The sequence below is a fragment of the Macrobrachium rosenbergii genome, chromosome 4 (assembly GCF_040412425.1).
Source record: "Macrobrachium rosenbergii isolate ZJJX-2024 chromosome 4, ASM4041242v1, whole genome shotgun sequence".
Lineage (NCBI taxonomy): Eukaryota > Metazoa > Arthropoda > Malacostraca > Decapoda > Palaemonidae > Macrobrachium > Macrobrachium rosenbergii.
Genome location: NC_089744.1, coordinates 28,872,074 through 28,900,000, shown reverse-complemented (window position 1 = coordinate 28,900,000; position 27,927 = coordinate 28,872,074). Strand labels below are relative to the sequence as shown.

General features: G+C 38.2%; 1 protein-coding gene and 1 long non-coding RNA gene across 2 annotated transcripts in view; one reads left to right on the top strand and one right to left on the bottom strand.

Annotated features, from left to right (window-relative positions):
- LOC136831505 (uncharacterized) overlaps window positions 1–21,330 on the bottom strand; it is a 39,570-nt gene extending 18,240 nt beyond the window's left edge. Inside the window, exon 1 of the mRNA XM_067092041.1 lies at window positions 21,191–21,330. The gene's annotated coding sequence lies outside the window, so the exon portion shown is untranslated. The remainder of the gene's footprint in view (window positions 1–21,190) is intronic.
- Window positions 7,061–27,927, top strand: part of LOC136831509 (uncharacterized) — a 31,963-nt gene continuing 11,096 nt past the window's right edge. Inside the window, exons 1-5 of the long non-coding RNA XR_010850914.1 lie at window positions 7,061–7,212; window positions 19,806–19,949; window positions 20,087–20,200; window positions 21,185–22,124; window positions 22,488–22,635. This is a non-coding gene — a long non-coding RNA (uncharacterized lncRNA). The remainder of the gene's footprint in view (window positions 7,213–19,805; window positions 19,950–20,086; window positions 20,201–21,184; window positions 22,125–22,487; window positions 22,636–27,927) is intronic.

The window sequence follows — 27,927 nt, the reverse complement described above, 5'->3', positions numbered from 1 at the left end:
CAATAATTATTATCATTACTCAGAATACATGATAACTATAACAGTAAACATATCAAAATCATAGAATGGTATACTGTACATTTTACAAGGCAATATCATGAAATTCCTCCCCCCAGAAGATTAATTATCCCGGGTTTGAATCCAACGATTCACAATGGGATAAATAATCTGCAATATATTGTTCTTTCCAAAAATGTTCTCTATTTTTACTCAGTAGGGTTACAAAATCAGTCAGGGGAGCTACTACAACTGAGAAATTTGGATAGAATCGGCGATAAAATCCAGCCTTGCCGAAAAATCTTTGTAGCTGTTTCCTGGTAGGTAGGTAGGGGGGGCGGGTAGCCTTACTGATACCTTCTACACAAGCATCAACAGGATCGAGAGGCCTTTTCCAACTTCAAATCCCAGATGCTGAACAGTTGCCATACCAAACTCACTTTCTTGTAAGTTGATTGTTAGTCCAACTTCCTGTAGTTTCTTGAACACTTTCCTTAAAATCTTCAGATGTTCTTCCCATGTATTAGAATAAATCACAATGTCATCAAGGTACACAACCACTCCTTCTATAGATCCTAGCAGTTGATCCATCACTCGTTGAAATGTTGCTGGTGCATTCATCAGACCAAATGGCAAAACAGTGTATTGATACAGTCCAAAAGGAGTAATGAAAGCAGACAGCAATTTAGCATTTTCATCTAAGGGATTTTGATAATAACCTTGCAAGAAATCTGTCTTGAAAAAAAACTTGGCTTGCCTAATATTATCAAGTAATTTATCTATAAGAGGCAAGGGATAATTATCAGCCACACTGACAGAATTCAGCTTCCTATAATCAGTACACGTCCTAAATGAGCCGTCTGGTTTCTTCACTAACACACAAGGAGAACTGTAATGACTTGAACTGGGTTCTGCTAACCCATGCTGCAACAAATACTCCACTTCTTTCTTCAAAATATCTCGATGAAAAGGTGATAAGCTATAAGCTCTCTGTTTAAAAGGTTTTCCATCTTCTCTGATCTTTATCTCATGTTTTGTCAGACCGGTACACCTAGGTACTTTGCAAAAATTTCAGGAAAACTTCTAATCATTTCACTTAATTCACCAATTTGCTCAACACTCAGATGTTTTAGTTTGTCCTCCAGGTTTTGCAATATGGAAGAATTGTTCATCTTGCTTTCAGCTCCCAATTCGTAGCCATCATCGTCCTCTGTAGATGAAGTTGTTAGTGTTATTGACACTGTTTCAGTTTTAGTCTCTAAGAAGTAAGGTTTCAAAAGATTTACATGCATCTTCCTCTGTTGTTTCCTTCTTCCTGGTGTTTCAATCACATAAATTTGATCACTTAACTTATCTATTATCCTATAAGGACCTTGACATTTATTGGTAAGGGAAAATCTTTTCACTGGTAACAACACTAGAACTTGCTGACCCACACTAAAATTTCTCAGCTTAGTCTTAGCATCATATCTTCTTTTCATTTTCTCTTGACTTATTTTCAGATTTTCTAAAGAGAATTTTCTAATTTCTCTTGACATTTCCCTCAAATTCTTCACATATTCTCCTTGAATTTCCTCTTGATTTTCTTCCCAATTCTCTGCAAGAATCTTCAATGGACCTATCACGTCTCGACCAAAAATCATCTGATTAGGTGAACACCCCATACTTTCTTGATAAGCATTCCTAACTTCAAGCAACAGCAAGGGTAAACCAGCATCCCATTCTCTTCCTGATTCATAACAATACTTAGTTAACATACTTTTCAAAGTCTGGTGGAACCTTTCCAAGGCTCCTTAAGTCTCTGGATGATAAGCAGTTAACTGTTGTTTCACACCTAACAAGTTCGTCACATCCTGGAACAATTTTGAAGTAAGGTTCGTTCCTCTATCACTTTGCACAGTTTCTGGTATTAAAATGGAGAAAAACTCTACCAACTTCTCACCAATTACCTTTGCACTTATACTTCTTACAGGAATCGCCTCAGGATACCTTGTCACCGTTAACAGATATTCATTCCCTTTCTTTGTTTTCAGAAGCAGCTCCACCACATCTATAATCATCCTGCTAAAGGGTTCTCTAACTTCTATGGGTTGTAGAGGGGGGCGCTTTCCTTGTGAAGTCCTAGCCAAAAAAATTCTTCATAATCTTCTCAACATTCTTCCTGATTTCCATATGTCCAGATTCGTGTGCTACTGGTACCACTTGCTTCCTCAATGGATATGGAATCAGAATTTGATGATATTCACCCCATTCAGCATTTCCTTGTATATCTGCAGATTGATGCTTCCTCATTAGCAATCCTTCCTTTAGGTAATAATAGGTAGGAGTTTGTTGCATATCTCCTTTATCAACAACTCTGAAGAACAAATCAGCCAACACTATATCCTTCTTCTGCAGTTCCATTAGCTTCTCTCTAGTCACTTGACCAACTTTAAGGACTGAACTTTCAATATCCGTTAGCTCTGCTAATGTAGTTTCACTACTATCTTCAGGAACACTCTGACTACTCTGAGTCTCTTCAAGAGCAACAGGATCCTCATCTTCTGGGGAAATCTCTTCATTACTAACACTAGGAGAAACTTCACTTTCCTGGAACAGCTCTTCTAAGCTCAAAGATCCTTCACTTGTTCTTCTGGTGCAGGTAAATCCTCAGTTTCTTCACTTGCAGACGTAGTTCTCTTCATACTCCTGGTAGTTACACAACTTGGAAACAGGTGGGGGTTTTTCTTCTCTAAATCTACCGTAGGACTAATCCTCAATGGTTTGTCTGTCACTATAGGACAAGAACCAAATGGTACACCACCTTCTTCATTACCCAGTAAAACATGCACACCTTCAACAGCTGCTGAGTCCTTTACAGCAAAATCAACACTCCCTGTCACCAATTCACATGACAGGTGCAAGCAGCATATAGGAGTTACCCCTTCTCCTCCTATACCCTTCAAAATAACTGAAGCTCTGGTGAGATTCTTCTCCAACTGTGGGTGAGCACCACGAACTACCACACTATGGTTACTCCCCGTATCATGTAATACCTTGACTGCTACCTGCACACTCCCTCCTTGATTGCCAGCATACCTTCATAGATATATGGCTTAAAAGCATCCAAGCTGCTCAGCCAATCATTGCTTGAGGTTACATCTCCACTGGTTGCTAAGCACTCAGCTTGTTTAGTCTCAGTCTTTCCAACTGTCTCAGTCTTCCCCACACTGCTCTTCATAGTTTGTTTCGCCTGGTTACCTTTAACCACTTGACCAACTGGCTTGGTCTGCTGTTGTGTCTGATAACAATCTCGACTGTAGTGTCCTGCTCTTCCACACTTGAAGCAGACAACATCAGTCTTCTGTATCTGTCTTGAGAAACTGGATGATGAGGATTTAACATTCGATTGCTGAAGGGTATAACCTGGCTTTGTACTGGCATTGCCACTAGAAGGATTCCCAGTAGTAATGTTCTTGAAATTTGGATGAGACCTAAAACCTGTGCATTGTTGGTTTTAGTACCTGACGTTATAATTTCTTTTGCTACAAATTATGTTATAGTCCTCACTCAGTGTAGCCGCTTTCTCAAGTTTCTTAACCCCTCTCTCTCTTCAATAGGCTCTTATGTGTTTAGGAATTCCTCTAAGATATTGCTCTAGGACTACTAACTCCTCAAGTTCGTCCATAGATTTAACTTTAGCAGCCTCCAACCATCGTTTGAAACATCTTACTTTGTAGGCACAATCCAAGAAAGTTATCTTGTCATCCTTTCTCAAAGATCTGAATCTTTCATTGTGATATTCAGGGGTCATCTGGTAAACTTGTAGAGCATTGTGTTTGAGTACACTGTGCTCTTTACACTATCAGCTGATAAGGCTAGATAGGCACCTCTTCCTTTATCAATGAGAACACTCTGTAACTAGACTGACCATTTATCCTCTGGCCATCCCATAACTGAAGCCACTTTTTCAAAGTGATCAGAAAACTCATATGGAGCCTCTTCTGTAAACTTTGGAATTAACTTCTGCACTCTTACCACGTCAAATACGGGCTCTTGAGTACCTTGGATAGGGTTAGGCGGTGTCACAGGTAACTTGAAGTGAGCTTCTATTAATTTTACCTCGCTTTCATAATCTTGCTTCCTTGCTCTTTCTCTTTCCTCTCTTGCTTCTTTTGCTCTTTCTCCTTCTTCTTCTGCTGCTCTTTCTTTTCCCTCTCTTTTCTTTCTGTCTTCTCTTTCTCTTTCTGCCAGCATTCTCAGCTTAATCAAACTTTCTTCTCTTTCTTTTCTTGCTTGCATTTTCAGCTTAATCAAACTTTCTTCTGCAGCTATGCATCTAAGCTCTACCTCTGCATCACTTTTCTCTTTCTTTTGCTCTTGCTTATTTATAAATTCTTCCTCAGCTGCATTCAACAATTCTTGTGCCTCTACTAACTCTTCATCTATTTTACCAGAGTCTATCAATGCTTGGATTGCAAAACATCTGATTTGAGCCTAAGTCATACCAGACACATTACCCCCCCCCATTCCACTGCTAAAGCAGTCCACTGTACCTTAGTCAGGTTGGGTTCAAATAACTCTTGGATGGATGGAGCTGCTAAAAACGCCTGAACATTGAACAGTGCCATTTCCTCTAAGTTACTCCATTAAATAATTCACAATACAATGAAAAAATAACTATGTGGTCACTCTCCTATCAAAAAATCCCTAACACCACCAGCATAAACCATAAAGCAAAGTGATATTTTGTTTTGTTGCTGGGTCTGGGCATCAAAAATTAAATATACTCTTATTGTCACGAAGTGTACCAAGTACCTGGTTATTACACAACTAATCACAGAATTAAAAAATTACGACTGAGTACTCTAAAGGTAACAGTGATCCCTTAACAACCTTACTAATCACGTGAGAAATCAGACTAAGTTTATTAAAACAAGTGTGAGGTATCAACAATCAAACAAGAAATTACTAGAGTAAAAGGGCATCGCTTCATCAAACAACTTTAACCGTTTCCCTTCTCAATTCACTTCAGTAAAACTAAAGGAACAAAACATGTTTATCACTTTGCCTTGTGCTCACAGTTAATCCTATTCACTGGTGGTCAATAAATGAAACACAGTTTTTTTAAATTTTAAATACAAAAATTTATTTTTAAATTCAAAATTTAAAATCAGAATTCACAATCTGAAAAAATTCTCTATCACTTGAAAACAACACCAAATTTAATTAATTCTTTAGTTAAATTATTAAACAAAACTAAATCACAAAAGCTTAATTTATCAAGAAATTAAATTAATCAAGCAAAATTTAAACTATTAAGAATTACTCAAGCTTTGAAAAGAAAATCTTAGTAAATGAAAATTAAATCAAGTATGCAATGTTAAATTATTAAGAAATACTTAAATTGCTAAGTAAATAAATGTTAAATCACCAACATTTAAAATGTGAAAATTTAAGAGATTGCAAACACAAGAACACACAAAAATACACAAATATTTACCAACAATAACTTCACTAAGGAAAAAACTTCTTAATATACCTTATTATACCAAGGTAATAATAAGTAAAATTCGCTTTACCTTACACAAGCAGCTGCTTGATATTCACAAAACACACTTTTTTTTTGTTAGGCGCCGTTACACACTTTTCCTACATTCAGATCTCAAAAGCTAACATTAATAACAGTAACCACTCAAATACTTTAAGTTAATAATTTCTCTCTTTTGAAGAAAGAGAGAGAGAGGGAACCACACGAACAGTCTTTGAAATCAGAATGAGCAAATTATTGGATTTCAGTTGGAAATGAAACAATCAGGTAATGTCATTATTCCAGAGCAAAAAGTTTTGGGGCCAAAACTAGCGAGTTAGAACAATATGTGATCAGAGCAATGCAATCTTACAAAACATGACGTAATCAATCAAGACATGTGCTTTTACCCTCACAAGGCTTACATGACTCAAACAGAAAATTGTATGGGACAAAGCTCTTAATGAAATCTCAACATGATCAAAACAAGACGGCAGCTGGCTAGTCATAAATGCCATGTTTTTAAAACAAGACAAAGAACCAAAGTTGGTTTCCAGAACAGTACATGAAACATTACGAAATCCCTAGTCTTTTTCTCATACGAGACAAAATCTTAAACGACTCGACTGCCATTCTCTCCTTTGTCAACCCATTATCTTTCGCAATGACAACTGAATCAAAACACAACATACAAAATCACGAGTACAGAACACATGTTGCTGGGGGACAAAATGCACGAGAACATACTATGTTATTATTAAAAACATTATTAATTCTAAATTATACTGTTAACTTATATAAATCACTAACTCTTTTGAGATCTGACATTACACTACATATGATATTTCAATAATTACCATTACTCATAATATACGATAACTAGAACAGCAAACATATCAAATTCATGGAATGTTATATATTTTATAAGGCAATATCATGAAAATATATATGCATATTTACATGTCGATTTTAGGTACAGTAACTGAATTCAACAGGAATATGTACTGCAGATATGAGGGTATAAAGTCTCTGTCATCCATGATCAACCTATAAAGGCATAGGATATTCAAAAGCAAAAATAAAAAAAAGCATTTGTACAATTACTGACTAACTATCTTATAAATATGCAGTATTTACTTGCAACAGGAAAACCTAACAAATAAAATCCTCTTAAGGCACCAACAAGACGTTTTCTTTTCCTTTGATCTCTCTTGACATCATTAATTCACTGCCTGAGAACACTTCTGTTGCAAATATGCATTCATCAATAAAGGCACAGATTGTACACTAGAAAATGTGTGTTAATACATTCTGTTCCGAAATATCCTGTCTTTTGGAAATAAAATCTGGGATTCATTCGATTGTGAAGTTTCGATGGCCGGTTGAAAAGATTAAAAAGATTCTGCCTCTGTGTATGTACGCTCGATAAAGAGAGAGAGAGAGAGAGAGAGAGAGAGAGAGAGAGAGAGAGAGAGAGAGAGAGAGAGAGTTAATTAGAAGCTCCCTCACATCTGAGAACATAGTCGATCAAGTTTTTACCTTAGTCTTGATAAGTCCGCCAGTGCCGCTGGACCTCAACCAAGTTTCCAAGCTCCATCACGCGTTTAACTGGAGGAGCTTTCAGAAACAGTCGTCGTTTTAGAACTGGTAAAACAAGGTCAAGGTTGAAAGGACTGAAAGCGCGAGCACTGAATAAACGAGAAAAGGTAATAAAAACTTATCGACGTAGAATTTTTGTGCTTTGCTTCCTCGTTTTCTGATCTATATTCAGATCAAAGGAATGATATTTGTCCAGTCTTCCAAAATTGAGGCTCATGAAAAGTATTATTTTGACAGATAAATCTAATAGATTGTACTGTTAAGTTTGAATTGTCAAAATGATTACATTTGGAAGACACGAATATACTTTTATCTTTATCTGTGCTCAGAGGCAGCAAGGTCGTGTTTCTTGGTGGAATCTAATCGAACGATAAGTGGAGATCGCAAAAACAACATGTCTAGGCTGATACTTATATTGTTGCAATAGCTTTCTTTTATTTTACATACACACACACACACACACACACACACACACACACATATATATATATATATATATATATATATATATATATATTATATATATATGTGTATATATACATATATATACACGTGTATATATATACATATAAATACACACACACACACACACACACACATATATATATATATATATATATATATATATATATATATATATATATATATATATATATATATATATATATCAGGGACAGTGATGATAAGGTACTTTGAAGATTTAACAAGTTTATTAAGGCTGACGGCTTGTTCGCGATTCCAGATTGCATTTTCAAGGCTGGAAATGACACAAATGAATAATAAAAAGGAATGTCACTGAAATATATTATTTGTTTATAAAAAAAAAATTCAGTGACAAATACGATAGACCTACCCGAACCAAGCTAAAAGAGTGACCTAACCATTAAAAACACGAAAAGGAGAGAAGTTAGCGTACTAGAGAAGAACGCAACATAGGCAAACGAGCAGTTAGGCAAAAAAAAAAAAAAAAAAAAAAAAAACCTGCGTAGAGGCAGTCTGGGTACTCAACGAGGGAACAGTAGTTTTGATTAAAATTGACTCCAAAGTGGTTAATTCTCCGCTGTTTTGAGTGGAGGCGATGACCTTGAAGTCTTTAGGGTTAGTATGTGGCCTACATTGTAGAGAATGATGACATAGGATCGATACTTCGGGTCTGGACAGTCTGCAACGCGTTCTAAAGCTAACCCCCTTTCAACAACCGCTTTGTACATCCAACTTAAGTTCCCAGTTCCCACTTGGGACAAAAATGTTGGAAGCCAAAGACGAGCCAAGTTAATCCTTGAATCTGAAAAGAGACCCCAGAGTTAGAGGATTTTTTTGGAATTAACTTAACGTTAACAGCAGGAGTTCTTTATTAAATAAATCAACGACATTCCTTTAAGTTTTCTGTAAAAGAAAACTATTGTGCCGGCTTTGTCTGTCCGTTCCCCCTCAGATCTTATAAACTACCGAGGCTAGAGGGCTGCAAATTGGTATGTTGATCATCCACCCTCCAATCATCAAACGTACCAAATTGCAGCCCTCTAGTCTCAGTAGTTTTGATTTTATTTAAGGTTAAATTTAGCCATATCGTGCATCTGGCAACGATATAGGACAGGCCACCACCTGTCCGTGGTTAAAGACTCATGGGCCGCGGCTCATACAGCGTTATATCGAGACCACCGAAAGATAGATCTATTTTCGTTGGCCTTGATTATACTCTATACAAAAAAGCCAACTGCGCCGAAGAAACTTCGGCGCATTTTTTACTTGTTTGATTATTCATTTGTATCTTTCCATCCTTGAAATTTCAATCTAGAATTGCGAAACGCCACTGCCCTTAATAAACTTATTAAATCTTCAAAGTGCCTTTTCCTCGATGTCCCTGTCATGGTTTATATTGAGTCTGCTGCTCCTGTACTTCTGTATATGCATACATGCATATATGCATATATATATATATATATATATATATATATATATATATATATATATATATATATATATATATATATATATATATATATATATATATATATATATATATATATATATATATATATATATATATATATATATATATATATATATATATATATATATATATATATATATATATATATATATATATATATATATATATATATATATATATATATATATATATATATATATATATACACACACACACACACATATATATATATATATATTGCGATGATGAGTGAAACTTCTTTCCAAGCAACCTCACCCATTTTACATCCGTAATGTAAGAGAAAAAGAAATAAAAATTCATTTCAATTGTTTAATTATTAGAACTGTGGGTTTTCATTCACCCCTTCATGAACACTCTCCCTCACTCCCAAAATGGTTAAGCCTTCAATCCTTATCTCTGTTCAAAATGACTACCTAAGGCTTTGTTTCCAGGTGGCCTTCGAAGATGCCTTCTTGACAGCATCAGACAACGGGCAAGGGAGGAGCCAAAAAAAGAGAAAGTTGACGCTGCACCGCCCAGGCCATGGTAAACTCTCCACGAGGTCTTACTGGATGCCATGTGCTTGATATAGAAACGAGGCGAAGATTGACCTTTTGCGCCATCTATCTGGATGCCCAGGCATAATTCCCTGAGGTTAGATATAGACGATGCAACAGCAGTCGAGAGAGAGAATTGCACAGAACTCCACCAAGGACAGATGTCCTTGCCTTTGCCGGCCCCTTGTAGCCCCCACGTGCTCGACCCCGAGGCTCGAACCAGTATACTTTTGTAGTGGCATCCCCTTAATTCCCTCCTCCAGCGTCAGCGCCCTATTGGACGAGGACATCATCATCTTGACGAAGGTAATGTAATTTAATTTAATTTCTATATCCATTGTGTGATCACCTTCAGTAATTTGTGTTGGAGCATCAAGTGTTATCGTAATTATGCATTTAGTGTTGAACTGAGCTGTTTGGCACCATCTGTGCATTTCCTCAGTTCCCTTTGAGTGTCTTATTAGTCTTGCAAGTAACCGTCTTGCATATCTTGCAGATCGGTCCTCGCTGTGGAACTGCTCGACTCTATCCCATGTGCAGTGGCTTTACGCCACCCCCACCTTAATCTACCCCTCTGCAATGCTCTTGTTGTGAAGTCATCATCAGTATAGAATATTCCTCCTGTGTAGGATTCATTCATTTAGCAGGCCCTTATTATTTTTTACCTGCCCAGTAATTTGTTGTTCTTCTGATCTGTGTTTGTTATGTAAATAAGAGAACCCTTGAGTTTACGTAATCTTCCCTCATATGAAGAAGGCCTTAAGCCACAGTAGTTCCCTTGCTTTGTTTGTCTATGAAGTTGCCCTAATATTGAGTCAGATGTGTAATAAACACAGTAGATATCTTGATAATGTAAAGAACTCCCTGAACTCATGTGTTGCTGCCCAGAATCAAGTGAGTATCCACGGGATATTCGTAGCAATTGGCGACCTTGCCAGGATGCAATTGCTTTGCAATTATCAGCAGAATAGCAACTGCTGGCTGGTCTGCATAATTAGAGACAACCCTGCTTTCATACCCCCTCCATTATAAGCACGTGAGAAGAGCCAGTTCCACAGCGTAAGTACATGTCGAAATATTTTGTTTAGTTTTATGCTAGGTGCAAAAAGTGACTGCAATCAGTGTTAGATTATTGATAGACCAAGTGCATGCCAAATTAGTTCATGAGAAGAGAGAGCGTATTAACCATTCCATGAGATTTTTGTGCTATCGCATGTTAGCTGCATGTTTTAAGAATAGGAAGCTATGGAGCAACTCAGCTGAAGAGTTAATAAAAAGGAATAGAGACCCTATTCCTTTGTCCACATGATAATGGCAATTTGAAAATCCCAAATTCCCAGATAGGCACACTGTAGGCGACCACCAAGGCTTTGACCCCAGCTATTTTCACATCACTGGATTTATCCTCCCCCTCTCTCTCACTTGAATTATAGGAAAAGCTAGGAAGTATTTAGGAATCTAAATTTCTGCTCTCAAGACGAGAGAATAGCAAATCCTGACTGGAATCTTCAATTCCATACCATGTGGCCCCATCCCTGACCGTCCGCCATCTCTCATTTTGAGTTCCATTGGGAATCCCATTGTTATAAACAACGCACGCACAGTGCTCTTATATAAATCCCTTTCTTTCACTCGCTAATTTTTACCCATACATCCATGCACTCGCAGTGTTTTTGAGAGTAATAAACTTTAAATTCTTTAACTGAGTCAGATATTCCTTAGCGAGACTGTAGTATTCCTGTACATTTATTTACTGAAGGATATTCCAGATAACTTCCTCTTTTATTCATTACTGCGGGAGCCTCTGAGCGTGGGAAAGGGTTGCCCAGGCAAGTGGTCAAGATTCCTGCCCAACCCACCCAGACTCATTCATTAATGGCAGATGTCACAAGACCGGAAGTAAACATTAGACTACTATTCTTAGTCACGTGCGAGCTAAGATTTATTTTGATAACGGAGAATAACAATTTCTTCTTTACACACACATAACCTCTCGGCAGTCCGGACTGCCCCATGCATGTTATAAGATTAAGCATTTTTGTCTTACCCTAGTGCGTTGGAGATTTTAACATTTTGATAGGATCGATGTACTGTTTTTATTATACCACATTTAAATTATTTTGACAGCGCAAGGAAGGCTTCCTTTACACACCATAAGTGTATAACCCCTGTAAGCCTTTTATTAGTTCTGCAGCATCTCTCCACAAATGAAAATATACAGTACATAAAGGCTTACGTTAGCCTGGGCTAAATTTTCGCTCATTACGAACCATTGAGTCTTTCGGACATCCTGAAAATTTGTCTTATTCAGACAATTTTCGTTCATTTCGAACAACGGAGTCGTTTCAGACACCCTGAAACCCTGAAATTTGTCTTATTCAGACAAATTAATTTTTGTTCATTTTGAACAATTGAGTCTTTCAGACACCCTGAAGTTGAGTCTTATTCAGACATATTAATTTTCGTTCATTCGGAACAACTGAGTCTTTCCAGACACCCTGAACCTTGTCTTATTCAAACATTAATTTTCGTTCATTACGAACAACTGAGTCTTCTCAGACCCCATGATATTTAAGTTTTTCAGACTGAGTCTAATCAGACACCCTGAATCTGTTCATTTCGAAGAATATTGAGTCTCTTCAGACATACTGAATGTGTTCACTCGAACAGCCCGAGTCTTTTAGATATATTGAAACCAGTTCATCAGGAACAATCTTGAGTCTTTCGAGACACCCCGAGTCTATTCAGACACCCTGAATCTGTTCATTCCGAACAGCCCTGTCTCTTTTCAGACATACTGATTTTCTAAAGGGTCAAGCCCATCTAAGTGTTATCTCAAGATGTCTACGACGCCCAGAGCCCAGCAAAATGCTTACTTCAAGTTCTACATGTCTGCTGGAAAGGATATGGGACTGTCAGGACAAACCCTGAGGGATTGGGTCCAAGAGAGAGTAGACGATGCCAAGGCGGACAGAGAGACAGAAAGACAGGAGAAGGAGAAAGAAAGAAAAGCCCGCGAGAAACGAGAAGAGCAGAAAGACAGGAGAGGGAGAAAGAAAGAAAAGCCCACGAGAAACGAGAAGAGGCAGAAAGACAGGAGAAGGAGAAAGAAAGGAAGACAGGAGAAGGAGAAAGAAAGAAAAGCCCACGAGAAACGAGAAGAGGCAGAAAGACAGGAGAAGGAGAAAGAAAGGCAGGAGAAGGAGAAAGAAAGAAAAGCCCAGGAGAAACGAGAAGAGCAGAAAGACAGGAGAAGGAGAAAGAAAGAAAAGCCCACGAGAAACGAGAAGAGGCAGAAAGACAGGAGAAGGAGAAAGAAAGGAAGACAGGAGAAGGAGAAAGAAAGAAAAGCCCACAAAAAAAGAGAAGAGGCAGAAAGACAGGAGAAGGAGAAAGAAAGGCAGGAGAAGGAGAAAGAAAGACGAGAGAGAGAAAGAAAGAGCTCATTAGTTTGCAATGGCAGCTCACGACAGGCGCAACACACCGACACCCTCTCCTCACTCAACCCTCAGCAGTGTAGGCACCCTCATAAGAAAATGGGATGAAGCTGAGCCTGAAGCCTGGCTCGACCATATTGAAAAGGTCCTGATGACCTATCAGCCCTCCACCGAAGAAGTGTCTCTGATCCTGGAATGGCACCTTGAAGTGAAAGGTGCCATTGCCTTCAATGCTCTCCCTCCTGAGGATCAAGGAAATCTTGCCCTTGTCTGCCAAGCCATTATAAAGGCTTTTAAAATAACTCCCAACTGTTGGAGGAAAAGGTGGAGAAATATGCCCAAGGAATCAGGCCAGACCTGGTCTGAGTGGAACTTCAAATAGACCCAGGCCCTAAAACGATGGCTAGAATTTCTGAAGGCCACTAGTTTGGAGGATGTCCTCGACCTCTTCCAGCTCAAAGACTTCTTATTTTATGCCCCGCCAGCTCTTGCCACTCGTCTATGCGATAAGGCGCCTACGACAGTGGTCGAGTGCTGTCGTTGGGCTGACATTTGGGATACGCATCATCCCCATCTTAGTTCCCATGGACGAAAATTATATCCCTCCTCGCCTGCCTCAACCAAGTTTGTTCAACTTGGAGCTTCTGAGCTTTCAGACTTGATTATGATTTTAGTATGAAAAGTGGACTCTTCTAATTTGTTAAACGAAGTAGAAAAAAACACAGGATGGTGTTGTTCCAAAACATTCACACGTAAAGAACGTGTAAAGCCACCTACTGAGCCGTCAGCAGAGTCTCCATCGAATGTGTCATTCGCTAAGTCTCCGCTGAGCAAGTTTGCTATGGTGGCGTCCCATTTTCTTCGCCTATACAAGTGGTCACGCCTAACGTGCCAGGTCACGCAATTTCAATCATTTAAACTATGTATGTATTTGTTCACCTGTTGTCAATTGTGTATCTTGTATTTCTTCGTTTGTAGGAATCAAGATTATATCCATATTGGAATTCCGTCTGTTTTTATATTGTAAATTGTACTTGCTTGCTGTATATTATTGTTAATTATTATCGACCTCAGGTCACACACAATCTCATTGTCTTTCATGGCACGGCGCCAGTCTGCCGCTATATATACTGCCTGGATCTCGAATAAAGCAGCAGTTCTCTTTTACCTGCTCGTTTCTTTTGCACCTCTTACAGTGGTGATCCCGGAGTCCTGGAGCCATTAGCGGACCCATACGGCGACTCAGTCTTGGCTCCAGGAACTCACTCATGCCCTTAGCGGACTAACGACGGCACTGTAACCAGCGTTTTGTAAAGCCACCTACAGAGCCGTCAGCGGAGTCTCCATCGAATGTGTCATTTGCTAAGTCTCTGCTGAGCAAGTTTTCTATGGTGGCGTCCCATTTTCTTCGCCTATACAATTGGTCACGCCTAACGTGCCAGGTCACGTGATTTCAATAATTTAAACTATGTATGTATTTGTTCACCTGTTGTCAATTGTGTATCTTGTATTTCTTCGTTCGCAGGCATCAAGATTATATCCATATTGGAATTCCGTCTGTTTTTATATTGTAAATTGTACTTGCTTGCTGTATATTATTGTTAATTATTATCGACCTCAGGTCACACACAATCTCATTGTCTTTCGCGGCACGGCACCAGTCTGCCGCTATATAAACTGCCTGGCACAAGTAGCAACTCATCCACACCCACAAGAGGAAGCAGAGAGACTGGCAACAGCTTTTGCAAGGAGAACAAGCTCTGATAACCTCCCCCCCGAAACTAGAAGACTTCAGGAACAACTGGCACTGGCCAGATGGGAGGAGATCGATGCTGCCTGTCTACTACAAGATGACACTGACACCCCATACACAATAGAAGAACTGAGAGCTGTATACAAAGTAGGTAAGGATACTGCAACAGGAGCAGACAGAATAACCTACACAATGATTAGACACATGGGTCCTGCAGGAGAGACCGCCTTTCTGAGGCTAATGAATAAAACACACCTTGAGCACACGAGGCCCCTAACCTGGAGGCAACAGGACACTCAGCCAATCCCAAAGCCAAAGGATCCAGAGAATCCAAGACCTGTAGCTCTGGTATCCTGCATGGAAAAGACAGAAGAGAAAATGGTACTAAACAGAATAAAGTACAAAATCGGACCCCTTCATAAGCAGCTATATGCATACCAGGAAGGAATTGGTACTACCGAATGTATAACAGACGTCCTCAGCTATGTAAATCAGAGGAAGGCAACAATAGTCTTCATTGACTTTGAAAAGGCTTTTGAGTTAGCCAGCCCCGCAGCAATGCTACAATCCCTAGCAAGGAAAGGAGTTAGGGGTCATCTCCTTGCTTGGACAAAGAACTATGCACTTGGAAGGCAAGCCAGAGTCAAATTCTAAGGAGCAATCTCATCCTTTCATGACTTGGAAAATGGAACCCCACAGGGAGGAATCCTCAGCCCCTTACTATTCAACATCCTCATGGAGAATATAGCCTCTCTCCAACTGCCTCAAGGAGTAGAGATATTCATTTATGCAGATGATGTGTGCTTAGTAGCACGGGGATCGTTCAGGATGGCTAGAATGCAGAGGGCATTGAACGACATCAGCCAAAAGTCCAACGAGCTGGGCCTAAAAATAAACATGAACAAAACAAAGGCCATGACAACAAGAGCTCAAAATCCCCCACAATGCCTCACCATAGGAACAGAACCCCTAGAATGGGTGGACAGCTACATGTATCTAGGAGTAATCATAGACAAACAGCTGAACTTCAATGAGGAAATTAAGTACTTAAAGGAAAAATCAAATGCAAGGCTTACAGCCATGACATATATGTCTTCTCTAAAGGAGGGAGCAAATGAGCATATACAGAAGACGTACTACCTAGCCTGCACTAGAGCGCTAGTAGACTATGGTGCTCCTGCCCTAACAAAGCTAACAGAGGCCCAGAAAGCTACCCTAGAGGTAGTTCAAAATAATGCCATGAGACTCATGCTAGGTGCACCCATGTGGACCAAGCTGTGCAATCTCAGGTTGGAGACCAACTTGCCAGCCTTGGAAGGAAGGATTGCACTGAGAAATGCCAGCATTATAGCGAAAATGTTTCTCTCAGATAGAGATTCAATAACAAAGGAGAGGGTGAAAGCAGAGCTAGCTAAACACCCCGAAATTCACAGCCCATGCTCTTATGGCAAGGATCATAGTGAGAACCTAAAGAGCCTAGGAATAGCTGAAGTTGTTAAGAGACTTAGCCCAGACACAAACCAGGGTACACAGCTCATCCCACCCTGGAAACATGAAACTGCAATCTTCACATACACTCAACTTCCAAGAGCAAAAGAAGATTGCACATTGGCGGAACTTAGAGCAGCGGCCCAGGAGGCAATCAGAAACACAGAAATAGCAGGATCACAGACCTACTACACTGATGGCACTGTAGATCCAGCAACGCAGACAGCTGGAGCCGCAGTAGGCTACACTCCAACAACTTTACAGCATGCTGGAGAGTTTCCAACAATGCCTCTACCACGCAAACAGAGCTTGTTGCAATAAAGCAAGCACTGGCTTACTCACTTGAGAATGAGGAAGGACCAGTGATCATCCACACTGACTCGAAATCCTCAGTGCAAGCCTTGCAACAACCAAAAAACAAGGAAAACAAGGCACTGATAGCTGATATCAAATCAATGCTATATCAGCACACAGAAAGAGGCAGACCTGTAACTCTCAACTGGATTCCCTAGTCATATAGGAATAACAGGGAATGAGAAGGCAGACGAACTAGCCAAAAGCACCAGACACATAATTAGTGTACAGGTGCACATACAGCCTGCGCTTCAGCAGATCAAAAACCAGATAAAGCCACAGCTCAAGGAAAACATGAACAAGGAACTACGCAGCTGGATAGGAAGCAACTCACCCTCTGCCAAATGGTACAAGTGAGCCACAGATCTGGTACCACCCCCCATCGACAGGTTCACACCAAGACATCTAGCGGTATGTATCCACAGACTCAGACTGGGATACAAAGCCTGCTGGGAGATCATGGAAGATGGCGCAAGACCATGCGAGCATTGTGAAGAGACACCTCAACAGGCTCTCCTGCACTATCTGCTTGAGTGCAGGGAGACAAGACAACTAAGGAGTAACTTACAAGCAGAGGAAAATGCACAAGACATTATGCACACAGCAGCCACACTTGTAAAAGCAATTGTTGAGAACATCGAAAATTGTAGGCAATTGCTCACAGACCTACCTCCACCGAGGTAATGTGAACTTCTGAAACTCATCTCAACTCATCCCATCCCCTCACCGTAAGGCCCTATACACATCATCTCTGTCTTATTCCAACTGAAACACTCTACCACTAAGAATACTCCGCAGGGACTCTAGGGTTTAAAGGGTTGGACAACCCCACCTGCAATGTTTCTCTATGTTTTCAAAGGCCTTACATTTTCAAACTACTACTATCCGTGACATGATGGCCCCCTCCCACTTCAACCATCATCCTTCCTCCATCCACAACTGTCTCTTCTACAAAATCTCTTTCAAATTTCCTATAACAAATGACCTTCTGAATATTTCAGATCACCTACGGGCCAAACAAGGGAAAGGCCCGTGCCAACAAGAATTGTTGGCTCTAAGACATCAACAACAACAACAACAAATAAAGCAGCAGTTCTCTTTTACCTGCTCGTTTCTTTTGCACCTCTTACAAACGTATCAAGTTCTTCTAATGATTACTACGCTATAACAACTTCCTGGTTTTCCCCTGTTGATCTATATTTAACTTTTCATCCCCAAAAGCTACATAAAAAATTATATTTGCAGTCGACAGCTTGTCTTGTTGAGATAATCACATCGACCCTTGACCAATGGCAAGAGATAAAAGGATCAGTCTCATAATTCGGAGATTAGATGGACGAGTCTGTCATGAAACATCTGTGAGTGGGAAGTTCTCACTTCTTGCAGAAATGACTTTTTTTTTTTTTTTTTACTGATTATAACCCTCAGTGTAGACTGGAGATACAAGAACAAGGTTATTAATAACTCAGGCTTTTACGCTTCGCATCTACAGTGTGGAACTCTCTACTGCCTTCTTTGTTCCCTGTTTTTTTTTTTAAGGCTGGTTTGTTACCTCTTAAGAAGGACAGCCAGAACTGGTGTTGTATTTGGAAATTCTAGGAAGAAAACACACAAAAACTTTCATCCTTCACGTGCAGTTGACCCCTGTTGCCCTTCAGCGAAGTATGACCAATTTACAGAAACCAGTAGTTCCTCGTTGGGCAAGTGGGTTCCGTTCTCAGCTAGCACTGTTGGCCGCGAGTTCGAATCTCCGACCGGCCAATGAAGAATAAGAGGAATTTATTTCTGGTGATGGATATTCATTTCTCGCCATAATGTGGTTCGGATTCCGCAATAAGCTGTAGGTCTCGTTGCTAGGTAACCAATGGGTTTCTTACCCACGTAAAATAAGTCTAATCCTTCGGGCCAGCCCTAGGAGAGCTGTTAATCAGCTCAGTGGTCTGGTTAAACTAAAGTATACTTAACTTTACAGAAACCAGTTTTGTCATTACCACCAAAGAAGATATCTTCCGCCTTTCGAGGAGAATGTACACATAAATCTGAAGCCAATATTTCAAGGAAATATCCCATGAATATATCTGCCTCCTCTGTATAAAAAACACACCACACGCACCAAACAAATGTAAAACCCATTATTATCTTTTTATTCTTTTAGCAGCCTTTTTGTAGCATCCCTGTTTGCACAATCTCTTTCAGGTCTTAAAATAGTTCTTTTTTTTTTTTTAAAGAAGGGATGTCCTGTATAACTAAGGGCAAAATGTGAACGTAACACAGTTACGCATATTCTTTGCAGCTGGTGCCGACCGTTGGTACACGGCAATGAATCACTATGAAATGAGTCATCATCTCATTGATCAATGAATAATGGCCAGTGCTGATTCATTCACATTTTGAAAGGTCTTCTCAAAGATTAGTCTTCCCGTCATTTATTCTATTCGATCTAGTCACATCATCACCACCATTTGGTAGTCATGATTTACTACCCTGAGGCAATTCTCCTTGTATTTTATAATTTATTAATATTTTCATCTATCTGTTCATTAATTTGTTAATTTATTTTTCCTGTTCTAATAACTGATCTCTTCTTTCAGTATTTCCTGTTACTTTTTACTTCCTTCAAATGAACATCATATTCTTTGGAAGCTTGAATTTCAAGTCAATGGCCCCTGTAGTGAGATTGTTCCTTATGATTAGGTTTCATCGTATGAATAATAATAATAATAATAATAATAATAATAATAATAATAATAATAATAATAATAATAATAATAATAATAATAATAATTTTTTTCATAAGGAATTATCTTGAAAGTTGATATATCTAAAGTGGAAGTAAAGACTTAACAGACGATCTAATTTTGACAGTTAAGAAAGACCTATTCAGTATCTTTTTATTATGCCTTACTCGTATGTAAAAAATTATATAAAGTAACTTCGTATTTTTTCAGTATGAAGTTATTATTATTGTTATTAAAATAGTTTAACCAGACCACTGAGCTGACTATCAGCTGTCATTCAGTATGAAGTAACTTTTGTGAGCAAAGCTGCGTGAGTTGGAAATAAATTTTTGTACATAGTAACAAAACAAAAAGAAACCTTTAGCACTCAAAATTATATTAGGTAATCACTCAACGATTGGATGTACTTATTTTCACAGACGATATTCCAGACCACCTGCTCACTTTAGAACTACAAGTATTTTCAGCAGCTATCTACTTATAGGAGAGAGAAGTACAGAGTGATTTCATGTTGTAAATTGTTGAAGACGTGCCTACATAAGAACCCTCTTATATAAGTTAAGGTGAGACTAAAATCCTCTCGGGTATTTATTTCAACTCCATGGGAATCTTCATGATAATTAAATATCGCTTTTGACAAAGCCCTAAGTAACCAGGTCCCATAAGAAGGACAAGTTGGGTCATTTAGTTATTTTTTCAGATCTGCAGGACGATGATAAGGGTTGCTCCTTTGCAGACAGTAGGATGGCACAGTGCTTGGAGACCAGCAGCTGCCAGTGTTGGAAGACGGCCTGGGGAAAGTTTCAGCGTCAGGGTTCGTGAGCTAACGAGAAACTTACTTTCTAGAAGTAATGAGTTAATTTAAGATATCTAAAACCATAAGAGCAACGAGACATACAGATGAGGATTTCGCGAGTTTGCTCCATACTATAAAAGACTATTTCTATCTTACTGAATTGCTTTTTAAAATAGCTCTGACTGTCATCAGTGTTCTTTTACATCACTGTTTATGGAACTTCCCTTACCGTGGTAGGACTACAGTGGCAGGACTAATAAATGATTAAGCTTTGCTTGTTCTGGGGGGCAACTGGGATAAGGGTTATTGTGGTTTAATATTCTCACAGTTCTCATCCATGTAGGTGAGTAGAGATGTGTGAAAGACACAGCACCAGAAAGACATGAGTGACAGGTTTCTGAGGTCCTTGTATCATGCGGCCCAGCCCAGGAACGTCGGCATTACACACACACACACACACACACACACACACATATATATATATATATATATATATATATATATATATATATATATATTATGTATATATATATATATATATATATATATATATATATATATATATATATATATATATATATATATATATATATATATATATAGACTGCTGTATACTGTACCAATTATTATCCTTGAACTGCTGTTGCTGTTATCATCATCAGTTGTATTATTATTATTATTATTATTATTATTATTATTATTATTATTATTATTATTTGGTAAAGCTGAATACTACTACCGTGTCCCCTGGTCCGGTAACTACCAGTTTATGTGCAATATGGGCGCCGTGTTTAGTAAGAGCCCATTGGTGATGAATGTAAAAACGTAAACAAATGATGGTGAATATCATAAGCATACTCAAAAGACATAAACATACACAAAAACATAAATGGCAGTACATATCCCGGTCGATGACTGGCGGGAACCTGGCCGCGGTGGCAATTTTCAGTTTTACCAATTATTTTTATGAACTCATTCACTGCATCGTAACATACATTACAGACTCACCCAACAAGTGTCTCCTTGCCAAGTGCTGCTGACGTTGTCGTCATTGGAGGTGGCGCTGCTGGGTGTAGCACTTTGTACCACCTGGCCAAATTTGGCATCACTAACACTATCCTTCTGGAAGCGCACACACTGACTGCCGGTTAGTGGTTTAATAGCCTTAGACCTTATTGCCTCTTGCCCGAGACTTGTAACTAGAGTAGTAGTAGTAAATGGGATTTTCTTTTAAAACGCCCCTGCACTGGAAAGCCATTGTCTTGCTTATAGAGATTTAGAATCACGAATTGGATTTCTGATAATCAAGAAATTAGTTGCATATACAAAGAAAAAAGTCTGTTGAAAACTTCGACTTCTGAACAAAGTCATGTTGAGGATAAAAAATTCTCTAGATCCAATGTTTTATTCCCAGTCTGTAGTATCAAACGAAAAAAAACTTGCGTTAGTTATTTTTACGTTTTGATATATGATTATGTTTGACCATACATGAATGAACATAAATGTGTGTGTGTTTGTGTGTATGTTGGTGAATAATAATTAACCTAAATTTATTTATTTTATTCATGTAACCTCGTGTTTGTCCTGTATCTGTTCATATCATTCACCACGTAGTTGCCGGTAAACTTACCTGGCAACTATATATAATGAATAAAAGCCCCTTTGCCAGGGATTAGTATCCAGACCCTAACGTGAATGAACTGATTTAATTCAAAATGCTGTCTGAATTTAATATGAATCTGTACATAGCATACTTTTCTTTCTGCTGTGGAACGAGGGAACCACCTGGCATACAGCTGGCATGCTATGGGAACTTCGAAATAGTGACATAGACACCGAACTCATCCGCACGACCAGAAACCTCGTGATGAGATTGGAAAGCGAGACTGGTGTTAATCCAGGATGGATAAACAACGGTGGATTAATGACGGCTGAATCGAAGGTGTGGTATATTGATTCATGACTTGAAGCTATGATATCTTCCGAAGCTTTGCAGTGCATATACTCCCTTTTTAAAAAATTAATTCATTAACACTATTACCATACTATTTTTTTATCTGTCCCTGTTTTCTCATGTAGGCCTAGTTAGTCGGTTTCCTCATCTAGGCCTAGCTATAATCGGTTTTCTCATATAGGCCTAGCTAGTCGATATAGTTGGATTTAACCGTCTTCGCCCTTCTCTGTTTCTTCACAATAAAAGTACTTCACAAAGAATAATTTCAGTTAGATCATCTGTTGATTACGAGAATTCTCTTTTCATTTAATTGCTTTTGACTTTTAAAAACCCTCATTCCACGCCATACAGGATCGCTTGGCTGAATATAAACGTCTCGTGACCCTGGGAAGAGCTCTGGGCATTGAGACTCATCTCCTGGATCCAGAGGAAACAAAGAATTTATATCCTCTTATGAACGTCAGTGACCTCGCTGACTCACTTTTCTCTCCGAGAGATGGTTTGTATCACTGAATTTTTTTTTTTTTTTTTTTTTGTAAGCCGCATGGCAATTAAGTTGGCATGATATGCGTAAAGTGCTTTACTTATAACCTTCATAATAACTTCGTTTATCTAAGGTTCTATAATGGGTTACCTGTCAATTTTCCTTAATCGCATAATGTAGAAAAATGACTTGAGGATACAACTGGATGCTCTGGTAGAGACTTGAAACCCCAGACATTTACACGATAAAGTGAAGTTTTACTACATATGGTACTCGTATAAAAAATTACCATCCATATTATGAAAATCTAAATTCACGGGTGAATTGTACTTTATCTTGGCTCCTGGGCCTAGGACTGGACTTACTAAATGTGCTGCTCCTAAGAAGTTTGAAATAGTTCTGCACATCTTTCCTTCTCCTTCTCCAACACTGTATATATCTATAACACTGTATATATATATATATATGTGTGTGTATATATATATATATATATATATATATATATATATATATATATATATATATATGCGTACAAAACATACATACATATATCTATATATATGTATGTATATATATATATATATATATATATATATATATATATATATATATATATATATATATATATACATATACATATATATTTTTACGATTTAACCTGGGGAAATGCTTACTATGAGCCAGTTATACTGTAGACTCTAGATGAATGGTTTCGTTACTTACCTCTATTTTTGTATAACATCTGACTCAAAGATAAGTCTGTTCGCGCGTAGGTGGTGACGTCACGGAGGCCCGAGGATCATAAATTATAGAAAACGGAGTGATTAATGGGGGACTTATGTTTATCTGTTATTTTGTTCACTTCTCAGTCACACTATTTAACTTTATTAATATCAAGTATATCATTCGTATTTAATAAAAAAAAAATAATATAAATAGTATGATTAAAATATATACGTAATGTTTCTGTCTATTCTTGTTATAGCTTACCTAAAATTAATAATACTGGTGAGGAGTGGCCAGTTTACATTGTACTCTATCAGTAAATTACTGTGTAACCTTATAAATGACTGTGTATTATTATTATTATGTTTAGACTGAAGTAATTACTTAGTAATTCATAAGAAGTTACTGCAGTAAATGAGTAGAAATAAGAGAGAGAAATTAACAAAGCATCTTACACATTATAATGTAGGCCTAATTTGGCATTTAATTAGATAATTAACCTTTAAACTGTAAGCTTCTATCCTCATGTCTTTTTTTTTAGATTTTCCAGCTAACCTTCTGTAGTGGAATAATTAGCATTGATATGGCTACATAAGATGAAATAACACCAAGTATATAAAATGTGTAAGTGGGCATTATGTTAAATAAGAGTAACAGTGAAACTTTGACATCTTTCATCATAAAATTAGCAGCAAACTATTATAATGTTCATAGTGAAGAATTCAGTCAGGTTTAGAGTTGTTGAAGACACAGAATGAAACCAGTCGAGTAGGACAGGGATTGAAGACAGGTAGATTGTTTTCGTAATTGGATGTGCAGCCACTAACAACACAATTGCTAGGCATGTTTGATTGCCGCTGCCAGAGATCTGAACACAAAACCGGCTGGTTGCCTGAGTGACTGACTCGGTTTCATGTAACGGACCCAGCATTTTGGGACTAGATGACGTCATTGCGCGGCTCGTGCTACTTTTTCGCAGCAAGTGAACAGACTTATCTTTTATTAGACTTTGATCTGACTACTGTCGATCCAGGAAATCGTAAAACACAAGGAAAAATGGGGGATTTTATCTGAGCTGAGGGCTCTACTCACAAGGTATTTGTAATTAAGCACGTTAGGGTAAGTTTAAAATTACGTGTATTTACACGAAATGAAATATCAGAAGAGGATTTGGACTAATCAGGCATGCAAGGCCTATTGAGAGGTTAATTATAACTGGGAAACTTGAAAGTATATCCGTTGGTGTGATGATGCTGACACAAGGCACAGTCAAGAGAGATTTCCACGGCTAACAGACCCTCTATAAAAGAGAGAGGTTCACGAATTAAAAGCCAGTAAGGACGCAATAAGATATACATAGGACAAGGCGAGCACGGAGGGTGCCAAGACGCCTTGAACACACGATTTTATGTAATTATTTAAACACAGGCATTTACGTAACACTGACCTGGCAAGGTTGATATGGGAATAATGGCACTTGGAAATGGAAAAAGAAATTTCGAGAATTAGAACAATGTGACTGACATGGAAGATATTTTGCAACAGATCACTTTACCTTGTAGAAGAGGTGGCTTCAGTGAGAAATGGCGGCGGAGGAAAGGCTGGGCTTCATTGGTAAAATTACTAAGGGTTCCTTACAAGATAAGGACCACGTAGTAGGGCATGCCCTCTGAAGGAGATGCGTCTTGCTAGCGTCCACCAATGTGTCTCCCCCTCGCGTCCTACAGTGTGTCTCACGCTGATTCCTCAGTCAGTCCCTTATATAACGTTGGTCAAGGGGCAGGAGGATACCTTCAGGTAGGTGGGGTTTGGTTTCATCTATGACTATGTCCCAGGTGCAGGCCAGCTGTCCTTTCCTCTCAATCTCCCTTCTCGACTCTTTCGTGTCTCTGTAAACAAAAGTCTCCCGCAGTCATATGTTCCAGAAGAGAACGTTGAAAGACGATTAAAAGATTAAGATAAAGGGAGGGACCTATGTTCCTTTCATCCTTCCTTGTCAGGCAGTGACCAAAATGCCCTGCTATACTTTCCAACCTGAAATGAAGTAGTTGGCTGGAATTCTTGGGAAATTATAATAATAACATATATATATATATATAATATATATATATATATATATATATATATATATATATATATATATATATATATATATATATATTGTCACGAAGTGTTCAAGTACTTGGTTATTACACAACTAATTGTAAAATTCAAAATTTTACCTCACTTCAGCCAGATTTAATCACATGAAAAGTGAGGTATCAACAATTAAACAAGAAATATACTAGAGTAAAAGTGTATCACGCCATCAAACAATTAATCCTAGTCACTGGTGGTCAATAAATGAAACATTATTTTTAAAAATTCTAAATACAAAAATTTATTTTTAAATTCAAAATTTATAATTAGAATTCACAATCTGAAAAAAAATTTACTATCACTTGAAAACAACATAAAAGGTTAATTTTCCAAGAAATTAAATCAATCAAGCAAAATTTAAACTATTAAGAGTTATTCAAGATTTGAAAAGAAAATCTTAGTAAATGAAAATTAAACCAAGTAAGCAATGTTAAATTATCAAGAAATATTTAAAATGATAAGTTTGTGAGAGGTGCTACAGAAACATCAGGAAGATGTGAAGCTGTGAAGGCACTGCAGAAAACGGGATGTTCATCATAGAGAACCCGTTGAGCGGGAACTTTACAAGTTAATAAATGCTAAATCACCAATATATAAAATGCAAAAATCAGTAGATTGCAAACACAAGAACACATAAAATTACACAAAAGATTTACCAAAAACAATTTCACTAAGGCAAAAATTCCTCAATATAACTTATTATGCCATAGTAATAATAAGTAAAATTCACTTTACCTTACATAAGCTTGTGAAAACTTTCACAAAATCACCCGAAATGCAGCTGCTTGAGATTCATAAACACATTTCTGATAGGTGCCATTACTAATATATACACTTTTCCTACATTCAGATCTCAAAAGCTAAGTTTAATATCAATGACCACACAAATATTTTATGTTAATAACTTCTCTCTTTTGAAGAGAGAGAGAGAGAGAGAGAGAGAGAGAGAGAGAGAGAACAGTCTCTGAAATCAGATTGAGCAAAGTTTTGGATTCCAGTTAGAAATGAAACAATCAGATTATGTCATTGTTAAAGCATTTTGGGAACGAGACATGAGAGAAAATTCTAGAAGAGGAAGATGACGTCGCTTCCAGAGCAAAACGTTTGGGGCCAAAACTAGTGAGTTAGAACAGTACGTGATCAGAGCAATGCACAAGGCCAGCTAAATCTGAAACAACATCAATAAACTAGCAGTACTGCTCTTTCTTTTGCACCCTCTCACAATCTCATGCTTTGTTAGATGAGTACTGTCGGGAATCCCCTCGACATGCACTGATTTTTTCGTCGTGCTATAGTCTGCACAATCAACCCACGATTTACGGTAGTGACTTAGCCCCCATGCAAGGACAAACGAGACACGTACCAGGTTTTTACAATTTATTTACAAAAATAAAACAATCCCAATCATCACCCTTACATAACAAACACACAAAACCTCCAACCAAAGCATACCAACTAACTTATAATTCCTGTGCCCACAACACAGAATATGTAGGCTACACGACCCCCTTCAACCTCAAGAAATTACTGAAATTTAACTACAATTACCACAACACCACCGCAGCACACAAACGTCCAAACCGTTAGCCTACTCTCATTCAACCACTCTCATTACAAGTTACAACCATGTAGGAGCACTCACAGTTTCAGACTTTACACCAACCCTTGAGAGCTCAAACACTTATGTCTGTTCAGAACAAGATCCCTGGAGCAACAAGAGCGAATTAATGGTGTGAGTCTCCCAGCTCCCTTTCTTAGCGGCTGCCAACTAAGTTAACTTACTTCTAGTTACTTGGGCTTAAGGACCCCAAACTCACAACAAATCTCTCAAACAAACAACCAGACGAAACATGACATTGCATACTGTGGCGGTACATGCATTTGAACAAAATTTGCAATAACATTGGCATTCATTACGCGCCTCGACCAGTATGTTCGCCCATCCCGTGAAACTCTGTAGAATCGGCGGGAGTTTGAAGCAAGAAAATTCCGTGCACTGAACTTTTTCGTGACAAGTACGCCTAGGTACATCTGCAAAAGTTTCAGGAAAACTTCTAATCACCTAACTTAATTCACCATTTTGCTCAATGCTCAGATGTTTTAGTGTATCCTCCAAAATTTTCCAATATGGAGGAATTGTTTATCTTGCTTGCAGCTCCCAATTCGTAACCATCATCGTCTCCTGTAGATGAAGTTGTCTGTGCTACTGAAGCTGTTTCAGTTTTAGTCTCTGAGGAGTAAGATTTCAAAAGATTTACATGTATCTTCCTCTGTTGTTTCCTTCTTCCTGGTGTTTCAGTCACATAAGTTCGATCACTTAACTTTTCTGTCATCTTATGAGGACCTTGAAACTTACTGGTAAGAGAAATCTTTTCACTGGTAACAACACCAGAATTTGCTGTCCCACACTAAAACTTATTAGTTTAGTCTTAGCATCATATC